A 13129-nucleotide genomic window follows, 5' to 3' on the forward strand; every position below is an offset into this window, starting at 1 on the left:
TTTTTCTCACCCATAAATAACCCTAGGTAAGGTATTATCTCAGACACATTCTAATCCAACCTCCTCAAGTTTTGCTGATCTAGAAAGAGAATTATGCCTATCCACAATCCCTACTAACAACTTGTTAGTAGCAGAACCATTGGGACAGAGCTCTAAGTCCCAAACTATGATAGCTGGGGAGGGCGGGGTGCCTGGGTAGAGCCTGACTCAGCTTTTCCTGAAGGCCACCCAGCCAACTGAGCTCACAGGGGCAGGCACCCTGGCGGGTGCATTCCCCTGGAGGAAGAATGAAGTCGTGCCAAAAGTCAGCCCTGACATCTGCTGGTGAACTCGACCATAGCAGCTACTCCTGGCAACTGCCTGAGCACCAAACGGGCCCAGAAGTGGGCAGGGTACCCAGGGCAGTGAGGAGAGGTAGCAAGGGTGCAGTGTGATGCAGATCACAGAGGTGCAGGGAGGAGGTGCTCACCAGGGCAGGGGAGAGGAGCCTTCTGCTTCAGATAACTGAGAGGGAAGAGAAAACTGGGTTGAGTGAGAACTGATGTTGCCTGGGAGGAAAGTTGTTGCTATCATAAAACGCCTGCCTCATTCAGAGAAAGTGAGAGCTAAAAACCCAGACTTCCTGCAAGGCAGAGAAGCCTCAGTCTAGGATGATCAGGGCCAAATGGTGTTAGTTTGTAAACCTGATGCCAGTTTTACTTTTTTTTTTTTTTTTTTTGCCAGTCATGGGGCTTGTCCCTGGCTTCTTTTTGCTCAAGGCTAGCACTCTGCCACTTGAGCCACAGCGCCACGTCTGGCCGTTTTCTGTATATGTGGTGCTGGGGAATTGAACCCAGGGCCTCATGTATATGAGGCAGGCACTCTTGCCACTAGGCCATATCCCCAGCCCTACTTTACTTTTTTTTTTTTTTTAATTCTTTAGATGGGTGTGTATTTGTGCATCCAGTACTGGGCCTTGTACTCTGTGTCTGAGCACTGTTCCTTAGCTTTGGTGCTCAAGGCTGGCACCATACCATTTGAGTCACATCTCCACTTCTAGTTTTTTGGTTAATTAGGAGCTAAGAGTCTCAAGGACTTTCCTGTTCAGGCTGACTTTGAACCACAATCCTCTGATCTCAGCCTCCTGTGTAGCAAGGGTTCCAGGCACAAGCCCCTGGTGTCTGGCTGTGTTTTAACTTTTGTAATTTGTCTTCTTCAAAATGTGCCCTCACAAGCTAAACATTTTTCTTGGGGAGAGGGGTACTGGGACTTGAACTCAGGCTTAACACTCTTGCTTGGATTTTTTTGCCCAAGGCTCTACTACTTGAGCCATAGCTCTACTTTCAGCTTCTTGTTCCTTAATTGGAGATGAGTCTCATAGACTTTTCTGCCTGGGCTGGCTTTGAACCTTCATCCTCAATATCAGCCTCCTGAGTAGCTAAGATTACAGATGTGATCCTCTAGTGCTCAGCCTAAACTTTCCTCTGTTGTGATTTTCCTCAGATTTTCACATCTGAATTCTCTCGATGTGATCCTTGTTATCATGCCATTTATTTTTTATTTTTTTTGCCAGTAGTGGAGCTTAAACTGAGGGCCTGAGCACTGTCCCTGGCTTCAAGGCTAGCATCTGACACTTGAGCCACAGCGCCACTTCTGGCTTTTTCCATATATATGTTGTGTTGTTTTATCATGCCATTTTTGTTGCACTACTGCACCAGAGAAGTTGGTTTTGAACAGCACACATATCCTCAGCAAATGGAAGTCTTCAGGAACCTTCCTACAGTTTAGAGAGCAGGATCTCCTCAAATTTGGAGTCAGACAGGGTTGGACTCTGCTCTGGAATGTGGCACCTGAACTTGGCTGCCACAGGCCAAGGGAAAAGGCCTAACATTGCCCCGGCCCGAGAGGTTTTATCAACAGGAGCCCGAGGGGGAATTGACCTGAATGAGAGACAAACCAGACACAAGGAAGGAGACCAAGACAGGATTCTGATCAGGGTCTCAAATTTTATTTTTGCAGGGCAGCTTATATAGTAGTCAGCAAAGGGTAACTCACCTAGACAGGGTCGTCAGGTTGCTAGGTTACAATACCATGGGATGCTCTTTCCCAGGACAGAGGCTGAGTCAGAAGGTTCACAAGGTTGTTTATCAAAGTCAGACAGGGTGTTAGGTCTAACAGGCAAGGTTATGAAAACATCAGACGTTCTTATCAGCTGAGTCTTATAGTTTCTCATGGTTACAGCATGACAGCTATTTTGGCTCCTGGCATCTCCTCCCTTTTTATTATAATTAAAAGGCCAATTACTACTGAGGTAGGGGTGGAAGGCCCAGAATACAGTCAGCGCTCCTAGAAGGCAGTTTTTGTATAATTACGTCATGAATGGGGGCATTAACCCATGGAAGGAAGTAGGGACCCATCCCCCTAAAGTGTTTTAATGATCCTTCTTGAGGGGAGAGGATTTTGAACGGATCCAACCTCTATGCAGATGGGTATGCTTCCACGAGCCCGAACGGCAATTGTTTATAGCCCTCGCCGGCAGATACTGCTAGGTTCTACCCTCCCATAGGTGCCCATGGCATATGTGTCTAGCTGGTCCGGGTTCCGGCCGCCTTGGAGGCGCAAAGCTCTCTGTCCTGGCCACACATGTAGCAGGACAGAGTGACCACACCGTTATTGTCCTGTCTTTGGCTGGCCAAATCCAGCCTATGATAGTGAATTTGAAGGGGTTTAGATGCAAGGGAGTCAATTTGCTGTTTTACAAAGCTCATAATTCTATTAAAAATACAGGGGCCGATGGCCACAACAATTAAAATTCCAAACAGAGGGCCTAGTAAAGGGAGAAGATAGGGAAGGAGTCCGTTTAGTCTGGTCCACAATGGGCTGTCAAATAGTTCTCGCCTCCGTTTGATCAGGTCTTCCTGGAGCCTTTGACCTTGTCTCTAACAATCCCAGATTTGTTGGCATAGAAGCAGCAGCGTTCCTGTAAAGCTAAGCAAATCCCTCCCTGTTCTGCAGTAAGTAAATCCAGTCCCCTCCTATTTTGTAGGACCACCTCAGCCAGGGAGTCAATTTGATCTTGAAGATTGTTTATGGTGCTGGATAGTGTCTGAACATCCTCTATTAGTTGATTAGACAGTTTTGCATAAGAATGGACAGCTACTCCCAGGCCTGCAGTTCCCGAGCCCAGGGCATCAGTTACGCCTAGTCCTGCCAAAAGGGGTATAAGTTGAACTGCTCTTTTCTTTCTTCCTCCTATCATATCAAAACTAGGAATGGGTTCACTCCCTGGAACAAGGTCTATGTCTGAAAGTAACAAAGCAACCACACACAATCCGGTCCAGTTAGCAGGAAGCATGGAAAAAGCTAAGTTTCTTCCGCATACAAAGATCCTTCCTTTTGGGGGGCAAAGAGGGCTTGTGGGAGAGGAATAATTACTTGTAAGCATTTGCCAAATGAGATCAAGCCCACATCTATATCTAGGCTATTATTATGGAAGTTGCCATATATGCAAATAGAAAAATTACCAACAGGTTGTATTTTAAAAGGCAGATTCAGACTGCAAGTAAGATTGTTATCTGCAAAATTAATTAAGTTATCAGAGGGAATAGCAAGGGGCATGGGCACTCCTAAAGATATGCATAACCAGCAATCACTAGCCAATTCGGGGTTGGAAGTATTTAGAATATTAAGTGTGGCCTTTAGGATATCCGAGGTGTGGACATCTAGATCTGTTTCCTTGGGCCTCGGGAGGGCCAAGGGGTGGTAATTAATTTTGGGGTAAATTTGTCTTTCTAGTTCCTCAAGCCTTTTTTGTACTTCAACTTCTTTAATTATATCTGTAGGTCCTCCTCCATCAGAGATATGAATAGGGGCTTTAGTGGGCCAACAGGCATCAGCACCTGGGGTGCCCATGCAGGAGGCTTGAGTGTATTTATTGTTGCCCACTACTTGAGGAATATTGGACCAATCGCCTCCCTGAACTGCCAGGTTTTTTTTTTTGTAATATGGCGGTAAAATATCTTTTGCCATCCGTGCCAGTGCATTCCTGTACAGTGGAATAACAAGAGGAGTGCATTTGGGTAACATAGCTACAACTCTGGGGACATTTTCCAGGAATACCATTATTGGATGGTATAATTTTTGGTTTATCAATGCATATCCATTCTTGTTTTCTAAAACCTCCTGCATTACTAGGCTCCATTTGTAAGTATGGTGCTAGTGCCACAGTCAACAACATTAGTATATCGTTTGGGGATGGTCTTAAATCGTCACCCCTCCCCCCGCCTGACACTCACATGGGGGACCGAAAAGGGCTTTAAATAATTCTTGTTTGTTTATCGGGGCCCCCAATCCAGCATGAGTTGTGAAGGGCAGAGTCAACAGGATTGTTGTTATTAAAGGTCCACGTTGTCATTGTTATTCCTGAAAAAGAAAAAGGTGTTCTCAGGGGGTCATGTTTCCCTGGAAGATAGATTATGATCAACAGTTTTGTTTTTTTTTTTGGCCAGTCCTGGGGCTTGGACTCTGGGCCTGAGCACTGTCCCTGGCTTCTTTTTGCTCAAGGATAGCACTCTGCCACTTGAGCCACAGCGCCACTTCTGGCCGTTTTCTGTATATGTGGTGCTGGGGAATCAAACCCAGGGCCTCATGTATATGAGGCAGGCACTCTTGCCACTAGGCCATATCCCCAGCTCCATGATCAACAGTTTTAATAAAGCGTTCAGGAAGCCAGCGTGCTGCACCTTCTTTGTTGTCAAATATACAAGCAGACCCTCGACCCCAGATTAATATGGGGTCCGGGCCCTTCCATTGAAAGGTCAATGGATCTTTCCACATAACAGTAGCATAATTATGAATTGTTTGTGGGTGCCAGAGACGATCGGCTGCTGATTTTCCATTAGCATCCAAAGTTAAAAAATTAATGACAAACAAGGCATGATGGAGAATATTTTTGGGGGATCCTTTTGTGGGGTAAAATTCCCCCATTTTTAATTTCTGAAGGGTATTTTTAAGAGTTTGGTGAGCTCGTTCAACAATTCCTTGGCCTTGAGGGTTGTAGGGGATGCCAGTAATATGTTTTATTTGCATTTGGTGGCAAAATTGTTGAAAGTTTTTCCCTGTATACCCAGGGCCATTATCAGTCTTAATAATTTTGGGCTTTTCCATGACTGTTAGACAATTAAGTACATGGGCAATAACATTTTTAGAGGCCTCTTCAGTGTGGAGGCTGGCAAAAATAAAGCCACTAAAAGTGTCAATGGTAACGTGAAGATATTAAAGATTACCAAAGGAAGGGACATGGGTAACGTTCATCTGCCAAATTTTATTAGGGACCAAGCCTCTGGGGTTGACGCCTAAGTGAGGGACTGGCAAAAAGGTGACACAATTGTGACATTGTTTGACAATTTGTCGTGCCTGCTCCCTGGTAATGTTATAGAGGAGGTGCAGGGTTTGAGCATTAAGGTGATATAGAGAGTGAGCTTCTTTTGCTCAAGCTATAGGGTCACATTTGGCCAAAAGGGCAAGTTGAGTTGCTCGATCAGTTACTTTATTGCCTGCTGCCAAAGGCCCAGGGAGACCAGAGTGAGCACGAATATGTCCTATATAAAAGAGGCAATGTCTAATTAAAATACGTTGTTGGACTAAGGAAAACAAGGGAGTGGCATTTGTAGTTGGTTTAATATAAGGTACAGTTTCAAGTAAGGGGATGGAGTGGGCAATATAAGCGCTATCTGTATACAAATTAAAGGGAGTATTAGGTAACTGAATAAACACTTGTAAAACAGCAAAAAGCTCAACCATTTGTGCAGAGCGATAGGGGGATTGTAGGGAAGTGGTTTGGTTGTCAATAGTAAAGGCTGCTATTCCATTTGAGGAACCCTCAGTAAACACCAGGGAAGCACAGGAAAGAGGTTGACGAGAAGTTTGAGTGGGGAAAACAAGGGATTGGTATTTTAAAAATTGGAGGAGTTGGGGCTGGGGATATGGCCTAGTGGCAAGAGTGATTGCTTCGTATACATGAGGCCCTGGGTTCGATTCCCCAGCACCACATATACAGAAAATGGCCAGAAGTGGCGCTGTGGCTCAAGTGGCAGAGTGCTAGTCTTGAGCAAAAGGAAGCCAGGGACAGTGCTCAGGCCCTGAGTCCAAGCACCAGGACTGGCAAAAAACAAACAAACAAAAAAAAATTGGAGGAGTTTATCAGCAGGGTAATGATTATCAAAGATTCCTTGAAAGGAAATACAAGACACCGTCCAAGCGTCATCATTTTGCATTAGCCACTAAATTTGAGTGGGAGAATATGGCAATATTATTTTATCAGGGTCTCTGCCAAACATTTTTCTGCTATGTTCTCTTCCAACTTTAATTAGTTCTGCCACCCAGGTGGCATAAGGAGTGAGAACTTTAAGCGGGGAGGCAGGTAAATGTACCCAAAAGAGGGGTCCCTCTTGCCAGAAGACTCCAGTAGGTGTAAAGCTGGTGGCACAAATAATAAATTGGAGGGGTTTATTGTAAGAAATGAAAGTTACTTGTTCATTTGTGATGGCAGTTTCCACTATCTTTAAGGCCTCTTGGGCGGGGGCAGTTAGTGACCGACTAGAGGTTGGATTTGGATCCCCTTTAAGGATGTCAAATAAAGGCTTAAGTTCGCCAGTGGTTAGTTTAAGGTACGGCCGAAGCCAATTAATGTCTCCCAAAAGTTTTTGGAAATAATTTAAGGTCTTTAAGTGACCAGTTTTAAGTTGAATTTTTTGTGAAAGAATCTTATTATGAAAGAGTTCAAAGCCCAAAAACATGTAGAGAGGCTTGAACTGAATTTTGTCTGGCGCGATGTGAAGGCCAGCGTCAGTGAGGGCTTTAGAAAGTTCTTGAGAGTAGTAAAGAAGCTGATTAAAATTAGGGCCTGCTAAGAGTATGTCATCCATATAATGAATTAAATATATGGAGGGCCATTTTTGTCTAAATGGATCTATAGTTTGAGCCACGAATTTTTTGGCATAGGGTGGGACTATTTGCCATTCCCTGGGGCAGCACCTTCCACTGAAACCTTGGCATAGGGCCCTTAAAATTAGTCACAGGTAAACTAAATGTGAAATGCTCATGGTCCTCAGGGTGCAGAGGAATTGTAAAAAAAACAATCTTTTAGGTCAATAACAATCTTACAATACCCCGCAGGAATAGCCACAGGAGTAGGGAGGCCTGGTTGAAGGCCTCCCCTGGGTATCATAGCTTTATTGATTTCCCTAAGGTCCTGAAGTAATCTCCATTTTCCTGATTTTTTCTTGATTACAAAAATGGGAGTGTTCCAAGGAGAAGTGGTAGGTTCAATGTGGCCAGCAGCGAGTTGTTCCTGTACTATCATTGTAGCTGTGGCCAATTTTTCGAGAGTTAAGGGCCATTGATCAACCTGTACAGGCTCTGTCCTTTTCCAGGATATTTTGTCTGCATGGAGTACAGGCATGTCAACAGCCGTTAGGATAAATTCATAGCCAATGCTGGAGCGATTGGTTTTTACATTAACCTGGATTGGTTCTTTAGTGCCCTGAGAGTGTTTACCTAGTCCTTGCCCAGGGCGAAAACCTTGATTAAGCATTTGTTGAGCGATTAATTCATTAGGGCTACACATTATAACTTTCATTTGAGATAAAATGTCTTGGCCCCATAAATTGACCGGAAGGCCTTCAACTACGTAGGGCTGAACAGTGCCTTTATTTCCTTCCTCATCCTCCCAAGAGAGAATTTTTTAGCTTTGTAGGGGGTTGGAGGTTTGTCCTATCCCTTTGAGATGAGTCATAGAGAAGGTGAGGGGCCAGGATACGGGCCAATCTTTTTTAGAAATAATTGTGGCATCTGCACCAGTATCCATGAGGCCTTCAAAGACTTTTCCATCCAGTTTTAATTTACGAAGGGGTCTTTTTTGAGTGATCTCTTGTACCCAATAAGTATCTGAAAAACCAAAGCCATGAGGACCTCTTTGTTGTTTATAGCAGGGGCTTTTATTATTAAGAGGGAGTAATATCAACTGAGCAATTCTTTGGCCAGGGGAAACAGTGATTGGCCCCTGAGAAGCGATGGCTAATAGTTTAATCTCCCCAGTATAATCATTATCTATAACTCCCAGAAAGATATTAAGGCCCTGAATAATAAAGCTACCATGCCCCAGGATGAGGCCAAAAGTGTCTGGGGGCAGTGGGCCAAATACCCCTGTGGAGAGAATTTGAGTTCCTAATTCGGGGGTTAATATTGTTTGGGAGGTGGCACAGAGGTCCAATCCTGCACTACCGGCGGTTGCCCATTTAAGGGCATTAATGGTGGTTGGGGGGCTGATTGCGGAACGAACCTGACAATCCCAGGGTTCTGTTCCATCTGATATCTGGGGCCCTGGGGTGGGCCCCACATGAAGTTTCCCTGTTTGGGAGGTAGAGGATTGCCCTGTATGTCAGCCTTGGAGCGGCATTCAGAGGCCCAATGTTTACCCCGTTTGCATCTTGGACATAAGGATGAAGGAGGTGGTCTTTTAGCCTTAGGGGCTGTACACTCCTTTGCGAAGTAGCCAGGCTCTTTACAGTTAAAGCAAGTTTTTGGTTTTTGTCCCTGGGTAAAATCCTTAAGAGCCACACCTATGGCTAATCCAATATTACGAGAGGCTGGATCAATGTCAAAACAAAGCCTTATAAAGTCAGAAATAGTTTTGCCACGGCGATGAGGGCGTATAGCCGCTTGGCAAGCAGAATTGGCATTTTCAAATGCAAGGTGTTGAATAAGTTCCCTCTTCCCTCCCCATAAGGCATTCAGCAGCCTCAGTAAGATGTCCAATAAAATCGCTATATGGCTCATGGGGCCCTTGTTGAATCTTGGCAAGGGAAGTGACAGCAGATCCCTGAGAGGGAAGGCTTTTCCAGGCTTTAAGGGCAGCATGCTGAATTTGAACAAGCAGACCGGGAGGAAATTTAGCCTGTTTTTCATTAGTATTAAATGGTTCATTGCCCAACTGTTGGGGTCAGCTGCACCTTTAAGGGGCCACAGCTGACCTCGGCCTGTCCCTCCCCTTCCTGTCTTTAACAGGAAGAGAAGCCCCTGTTCCTGGGGCTAGCACGTGTGTTATGGCGGAGGGGTACCCCAGGGGCCCATCCTTGGGGGCTGGACCTCTGCCCACAAAGGAAGTCTGACATCACTTCAGGGACAGCTCCTTGTGGCCAATCAGGGGCTCCCCTCTTGTGCCTGCCTTTGGGGTATATCTGGGAGGCTCCTCATTTGAATAAACAGAAGCCCTAGAGGTTTTCTCCAGGGGCCCACGCATCCGTGTCGTTCTTGGCGGCTTTGGGGCACCCTGCGACCACACACCACCGAGGCTACCTGTGGCCATCGCTCCCACATGAGAGCGATAAAGGACCACCCAGGAAGAGGCGGACAAGCCCCTTCCCTCCCCAAGCGAGGGGAAGTAGAGAGAGAGAGAGAGAGCCCACACCCAACAATTTTTCTATGGTCCAAGATTTAGAATGGCCGCCAGCAGACATATTGCGGCGGGCTATGTCCTGACATCTATCAGCATAATCAGCCTTCCATAGAAGGAAATCGCCCCGTGTTAGGGTGGCTTTGGTCAGCATGGCCCAGTCATTAACTGTAAGCCATTCATCACTTAGTGATTCTAGAAGGGTGATGTTAAAAGGAGCAGTAAGGCCATATAAAGAAACTGCATTTTTTAGTTCCTTAATGTCTGAATTTGAGGCGGCGGTATTTTTGAGCTCTGATGATCAAAGGCTCGCTGTCCTGTTCCTCCTCTGAGCTTTCTGACTCAGCGGGCACTCCGGTCTCTGATACCTCTTTTTCACCCTCCCCTTCACCCTCTGCCTCGCCTCCTCCTCCTTAGGTTCCTGAGTTGGAGTCTCACTGGGGGTACTCTTTGTTGATTTAATTTGGAAAAGTGTCACTGGGAATGCATGAAGGTGGGAGGAGATGTTAACTCTAAGTCAAGATCTCGCAACTGTTTAAGTAACTGAGACTTTTCCCTTATGGCTTGAAGAAGGGCTTTTAAGGACTGAGCCTCCCAGGAGAGTTTAACTGTTGCTCGTCTGGTTATTTCCTCAAGGCCAGGGGAAGCGGCAAGAGCAGGAGCACAAAAGGGAGGCACTGTATTGTAAAGAGGCGGCCATGTGCCCTAAGCGGTCAAGGGGCGCCAGTCAGGATTATGGTATTTGGTTGCCTCCTCCCCTAAAGTGGCCCCATCTCCTGGTGGAAGCATATCATCATTAGAGCCACCAGATTCTAAACCAGAAAGGTCCGGGTAAATGGACTTTGGGCCCCTAGGCTGGGGATCACTGCTGACTTCAGGCATGGGAATGGAAACAGAAGGACAAGGAGACATAATGTTGTGCCAAGTCGCAAGACCACCCCCAAGAAGACCACCGAGATTCAGACACTCCGAAATGCAAAAGCAAGGCAAGGCTTTATTTAACGAGCTGCCAACTCGGGCCTCGTCCTACCCACCGACACAGCGGAGGTTAGGAGGGAGCCCCGAGCGATTACACAGGGCTTATAAAGGCAAAGAACAAGGTTACAACAATCAGGTGTTCAAGCAAGCAAGATTAGGACACAGGTGCAAATCTGATTGGCTCTAAAATGGGGTTCATGTGATCAAAGTCTGGCACCTCAATAATAGGGAGAGGGTGGGACATTTTAGCAGGCTCCTTGCGGAGAGAAGCCTGGCTCCCTTTGAATTTTTCTTTTAGGAAAGTTTCACTATCCTCAACTATCTTGGAAACATCCGCCCGATAGTGGCAGACTTGTAGAACCTCATGTATAAGATTCCAATAGGAGAAAGCCTGCACAGGTACCTTCTCAGGACTGAAAGTCTGGTAATAGTCTTTAAGGCAATCACCAACATGACACCACCTTTTTTTAATCTATCATCCCTTCCTGTGGGAACCATGGACAAATATCTTCCAAGAGTATAAAAAATTCTACTAAATCCTTTTACTTGACCCGTGTTCCTTGTGCCTTGAGAGAGGCCTTAAGCCCCCGGAGAAATAGTTCATGTTTGCTAAGTGTTTGTCCCATAGTGCGTCACCTCTCTTACCTTACGGATCTGTATAGCAGACGGGCGTTTCTGCAGTGATCTCACCGGCTGGGTGGCGATCCAAGGGAAGGGTGCAGCTGCTCTATCGGGCTGATGTTCAGACCAAATTCCGTCCCTCGAGCCCCACATTGGGCGCCACTCTGCCCTGGCCCACGGGGTTTTGTCAACAGGAGCCCGAGGGGGAATTGACCTTAATGAGAGACAAACTAGACACAAGGAAGGAGACCAAGACAGGATTCTGATCAAGGTCTCAAATTTTATTTTTGCAGGGCAGCTTATATAGTAATCAGCAAAGGGTAACTCACCTAGACAGGGTCGTCAGGTTGCTAGGTTACAATACCGTGGGATGCTCTTTCCCAGGACAGAGGCTGAGTCAGAAGGTTCACAAGGTTGTTCATCAAAGTCAGACAGGGTGTTAGGTCTAACAGGCAAGGTTATGAAAACATCAGACGTTCTTATCAGCTGAGTCTTATAGTTTCTCATTGTTACAGCATGACAGCTATTTTGGCTCCTGGCATAACATGACCAGGGTGGGGGGATGTAGGGAGAAGGAAAAGCACCCCTTCCCCCTAGAGCCCCAAACCAAAGCATGAGAGACTCACAGAGGCTCAGCTCCTATAATTCCACCAGGCTCATGGAAGGAACACCTCAAACCTCTATGGGTGTGTGCAACAAGGCCCTAATCTGGAAATCTGACTGCTAATATTGTCAGTGGGATGAGAAAATGGTAGGAATTAGGAGTTAGTAGAAAAGCAAAGTCTTTCAGTTGAATTATTTTTAATGCTCTGGCAGGACTTGGTAGTGATATGGTTGATGTGGAGTTTCTCACCCCTGAATTGGGAGATAGCTGAGCAATTAAGAAAACCAGCCAAAACAAAACCAAAACATGGGCTGGGGATATGGCCTAGTGGCTACAGTGCTTCCCTCGTATACATGAGGCCCTGGGTTCAATTCCCCAGCACCACATACAGAAAATGGCCAGAAGTGGCGCTGTGGCTCACGTGGCAGAGTGCTAGCCTTGAGCAAAAAGAAGCCAGGGACAGTGCTCAGGCCCTGAGTCCAAGCCCCAGGACTGGCCAAAACAACAACAACAACAAAAAACCCAAAGCATGTAGTGGTTATTGAGTGTGTCTGCCAATTTTGCTTCACCTAGGAAGGAAGCGGTTGAGGACTCACTCCCTGGAGCTTGGTCTCTTCCGTTGTTTGCAGTGTGCCTGGTTTGCCCTGGGTAGGAGACCCTGGATCCAGTCAGGTTACCTTTAGATCATGTGCAGCAATGTTGACTGTCTCCCTTCAGCCTGCTGGGTGCTTTTATCACCTAGTGCGATGATGGAGTCGAGGACTCAGCTCCCTCCACTGGGTTTGGTCTCTTCTTCTGCTCACAGCTCACCCTGTACCTGAGCGTCTTTGTCCTGGGCAGGAGACCCAGACTTCACTCTGGTTAGCATGGGGCCACCTGACCCTTCTGCTAGCCCACGAGGTACTCTGTAGCTGCTCTAGGTTCTCATTAATTTTTCCCTTTTTATACACCACCTCCCCAAAAAACATTTCATTTCTTCTACTAGTGCCCTCCCCACCTTTCTAAATTACCTCCATTATGCTCTACCACTTGAGCCACAGTACCACTTCTGGCTTTTTCTGTTCATGTGGTACTGAGGAATTGAACCCAGGGATCATACACACACTAGGCAAGCACTCTACCACCAAGTGACATTCCTAGCAGGGTCTTGTATTCTAACTTGGTTTTTCTCTTCATGTCTAACACTCTGCCACTTGAATCACAGCTCGACTTCTTGTTTTTTGCTATTTAATTGGAAATGAGTCTCATCATTTTTGTCTGCCTTAGTTGGTTCAGTAATTCTCTGATCTCAGTCTCCAGAGTAGCTAGGATTTTAGGTGTGAGCCAAGAGCAGCTATTGGTGCTCTTTTGAGCTAGCTGATCCTGGGACTTGAACTTAGAGCCTGGGTGCTGTCACTGAACATTTGTGCTCAAAACTAGTGCTCTACCACTTAAACCAACAGCTCAATTTTTGGCTTTTTGGTGGTTAACTGGGAATAAGGGTTTCATAGACT

The sequence above is a fragment of the Perognathus longimembris genome, chromosome 5 (assembly GCF_023159225.1).
Source record: "Perognathus longimembris pacificus isolate PPM17 chromosome 5, ASM2315922v1, whole genome shotgun sequence".
Lineage (NCBI taxonomy): Eukaryota > Metazoa > Chordata > Mammalia > Rodentia > Heteromyidae > Perognathus > Perognathus longimembris.